The sequence below is a fragment of the Papaver somniferum genome, chromosome 11 (genome assembly GCF_003573695.1).
Source record: "Papaver somniferum cultivar HN1 chromosome 11, ASM357369v1, whole genome shotgun sequence".
NCBI lineage: Eukaryota > Viridiplantae > Streptophyta > Magnoliopsida > Ranunculales > Papaveraceae > Papaver > Papaver somniferum.
Genome location: NC_039368.1, coordinates 117,973,824 through 117,978,148, shown reverse-complemented (window position 1 = coordinate 117,978,148; position 4,325 = coordinate 117,973,824). Strand labels below are relative to the sequence as shown.

General features: G+C 34.9%; 1 long non-coding RNA gene across 2 annotated transcripts; it reads right to left on the bottom strand.

The window, feature by feature from the left end:
• Window positions 1-956: 956 nt before the first annotated feature.
• On the bottom strand, window positions 957-4,325 carry LOC113321228. 2 transcript variants are annotated; one of them, XR_003346560.1, is made up of 4 exons: window positions 4,043-4,325; window positions 2,543-2,607; window positions 1,470-2,044; window positions 957-1,225 (listed from the first exon to the last, which is right to left on the bottom strand). It is a non-coding gene; the product is annotated as an uncharacterized LOC113321228 (long non-coding RNA). The 2 variants fall into 2 exon arrangements; XR_003346559.1 differs by having other exon boundaries at window positions 1,470-2,607.

Sequence of the window (4,325 nt, the reverse complement as noted above, 5' to 3'; positions counted from 1 at the left end):
CAACAGGATATCAAAATCAATAACAGATAACAGATCAAAAATAAGAATGGAAAAAAAAATCAAATAAAAGATCCAACAGAACAGAAGCAAAACCTAGTAAATTGGTATATCAACATCGGAACATGAAATCGAAACAAAAAAATTGAATCGAAAAGATCTACATTGATGGTAACAAATTCAAAACCTAGAAAATAAACAAAAATTCAAAAACAAGCTTAAAAGATCTAAAAAACGATTCGAAAATTTAAATTAAGCTTCGAAAACCTAAAATAATAGATCTCAATCTTACAAAAACTAAAACATAGAATCGAATCAAGATTAAACAAAAATCAGAATCAAGATTGGAATGAAAACGAACGAACCTGAAGCTTTGCTGAGTAAATTGAATCTCGGTAATCAAGGACAAGTGAGGCTAAAGCTTGCTGAGTAAATTGAATCCGGTAATCAAGGACAGTTCTCGATAATCAATCTCTTGATCAGAACAAGTGAGGCTAAAGCTTGAATTATCTTTTCTGAGTAAATCGAATATCTCAATCAACTTCTTCTCAGCTATCGATAGTTCAATCTCTCAGCTCTCGCTCGTATTCTATCTCCTTCTCAATCTCTCAGAAACTGAATCTCTGAATCTAAATCTCTGCGCCTAAATCTATGAAACTGAAACTGAGGCTAAACTGGGAAATAAAAAAGAAAATAAACGAATTTTGAAAACTCTGGGCCTGTGAATAATTTGTTGGCCGATTTTGGGTGCGCCCGTGAGATTGTGGGGGTGGTTTCACAGTAGGGAAATGTGTAAGAATGGGTCTCCATGTAGTTTTCACCTTCAGATTTTATGAGTGACTGACATACTACTGTCTTGTGGAAGTTGAACAACCCAGCATTGTAAAACGTAATTGACACTCTTTTGAGAAGCATGTGGTGCGATGTTATTAACATCAAATGCTAATGACATACCACAAACAAACAGTGCATATAATTCATTTATTTATTATATAATTGTACTTGCAAGAAGCACACTAAGGTGAAAAAAGAAAAGGAGAGAGCAGAAAACACAAGGAACTGAACGGCTAGTAGTAGCTACATTACATACATATTAAGGTGATAAAAAAACTGAATGCTGATTTTGGCCCAAGAAAGGATTTGACATTTTATTGAGTAGCATCAGAGACCTCCCAATTAAATTGTTGTCCGTCTTCAAAGTCTGCACCACGTTCTGTTGATTAAGAAACTGTAAACAGTTGGGGCCAAAATGGAAAAATAAAATCCAATTAGAGAAACTAGAAAAATAAAATGAATAAGCATGTCAACTTTGTCAGGGCTTTCACATGCTCAACTTACCAGCCAGGATACGGGTATGTGCTGCTCTAAGTCTCGGTTTAGTTAGTGTGTCTCGGTTCTTTATTTTCAAAAAACAAAATTAAGTTGTTCAATTATCGACGGAATTTGCTGTGAGAATGAAAATTAGAGCATACCTTTCACAACAGAGTTCAGATATTCAAACGAAGCTACAAGTCTGATGCTAGTTTCTTAGCAAGATCTTCAGCAAGTGCATCTCTTTTGTTACTTGCATCTTCTGACAAAACAGGTGGTTCAGGGATGATAAGGTTATCCTCCACTCTCGATCTCCATCTCGGGCTTATGTTGTCGTCTTTAATGGCACAGATATTATGAAGGGTGCAACATGCTTTGACAGTTTCCTCTATGGTTTCTAAATTAGGATGATCTGTTTCTCTTTTTAGAATTAGCCACCTTGACTTCAATCTTAAACAAGCTTCTCTTTCTATTGATTCAATCTGATAAAGTTGAGTGTCAAATGTCCTGTGTCGGAGTCAGATTAGGCTAATCTATGTAGGGAGCTAAAATTTTATCCGTCAACGGAACTTGTCAGTACTAGCTATCCAAGAACCTTGTAAATCCCTGTTGCATAGAGGGGATCTTTGATAAACATGGTAATCATCCAACGAACCAGGTTGACCGACAAAAATATTCGTCAACACGCCCTTGTGATGGACTACTACTTGTAAAGCAATTGAATATGAAATATGTCCTGAATTACATGCAGAAAGTTGATCATCATAGTATTAATTCGGTCTAGCTATTTGGATACGAGTTGTATTAATTCAACCTACGACGTTTTCTAGTCCAGAAACTCTTTCAAACTCGTTTTTTATGTTAACCATTTCACTTTCATCGGGCCACTTAACATACTTTCGCATCAAAGATCCCACAAATGCATTTAAACTCACAAGACATTGTGTATACGTTAAGCCAAACTTGGCTTCCACATCCTTATTTGGTTGACCTAAAATAAATTCCAAATGAGTGCTGCTACATTTATACGAAAATCACTAGTTGAAACTTTTTTCGTGTTGGTTATTGAAAATGGTTGTAATTCATTACATATAAAATCAAATGTTGACCAATTCATCCTAAATTCTTGTCGAAATTTTTCTTTCTGCTGCAACTATTGGTTCCTTACCTCTACAACTACTACTTTCACTGATTAACCGTTTAGACATGCTCAATACGGGATAAGAATGATTACCGTGGTAAATTAAAGATAATCCCGATTTGACGTTGATATTACCACTACCAATAGTAGTACTTGACCTGAACAAAACATAAACGGCATGTCAGGACAATAAAATTAAACATAATTCTAAGTAATAATTGAAACTTAAAGAGAAACAGAATTTACATAGAAAAGTGAAACACACTTGCCCGTTTATATAGAGGTTTTCATGCCTTTAGCCAAGAATAATAGTTGGATATATAATGTGGATTTTTGGCATTTCTTTTTATAAACAGAAGAAAAAAAAAATCCCAATTTCTGTTTGGATATATAATGATGACAACTACCTAATGAGTTAAGGAATGATGAACACTTACATGACTACACAGGATTACAAGGAGCGCAAAACAGTAGCGCTTAGAATGGGCATCGAAATCGTTATTCCGAGGGCTATATTTCATTACAATACACCCAAAGCTAGTTTAGACTCAAAATGATTGAGAGCACAGAAATATATTACCAAGAAAGTATATAACGTTCTACTTCAGAAATTTCATTTCGGACCGGCTGTGTTCAAAAATTCCTACAGGATTCGTTACTCGAAGAAAATAAGCAACTGATATCTCGTTGGAAACTAGAGAAGTGTACCTACAACTTCTTGGAAGAGACTCCAATGGCTGACTCGGAGTCTAAGTGCTCCAAAAACCCATCTGACAATAACATGAACCATTTTCCAGGAAATTCAGTTCCAGCTGCCTATACATTCCATGGTATAATTACCAAACTACAAACCAAAAGGGTACGCCCTTTTAAGACAAAACTTGGGGAACATTTTTCGTGAAGAATAGGCCCCAATGTTGCAATCAACGAAATGTCAGAAAAATGACTAATTTACAAGTCTAAATCAAGGGCATGATAATATGTTAGACTTTCTAGATAGAAGACAATAAGTGATAAGGTCAAGATGTTTAATGGATTCCCATTCTTAGAATTAATCATGTAGAACACCAATAGAAGAAAATCACGTGATTTAAGCAGCAACCCAACAGTATTTAACTCTAATGTTGTATTTCCACAGACATAGACCCATGTACACATTTTATCAAATAATAGAAGAAAATCCATGAACTACCAACTACATCCAAATCATAAAGAAAAGTACGAAAAATACACTAAATTGATATTAAGATTATCCAACAGGTACTTGCATGAAACAGCAGACGTCATTCTATCGAAGCATACAACCAATACCAAAACCATCTTCAGAATCAAGTTTAATTAAGCTAGATTTTCAAGTCTATGATAAATATATCTCAATACCACTTCAGCTGCGAGTTTTGAGTGATATATCCAAAACCCATTCACGCAATAATTCACGAATTTGACATAAGGACAGATTTGGGAAAAAACGAAGAACCCTCACTTATCAGTTCACAAAAACGAAAATTGAAAATCATGAAATTGACATCAGGTACAACTTATAAAAGAATCGGAAATTATGGTGACACTAGCCCATCGATTGTTAGGAATTACCTTGATCTTTGAGTAAAGAGAATGATTTCTTCAACGAGCTTCCAGTTGAAGAACGGAAAAGAAGAATTATTCCATGCCGTGTATCAAATCAGCCAACCCAAATCAATATTACAGCACATTGTAACTATAATCTATGAAGCTAAACACATGCAAGAGAATTTCATTTTACGTTCTTCTTTGAGTTTTCGCAGGAGGGAAAGAGAGAAAACGTGAGAAGAAGAAGAACGGAAGTGAACAAAAATAAGGAACTGAAAATACCAGTTAACAAGGGGTTTACTACATT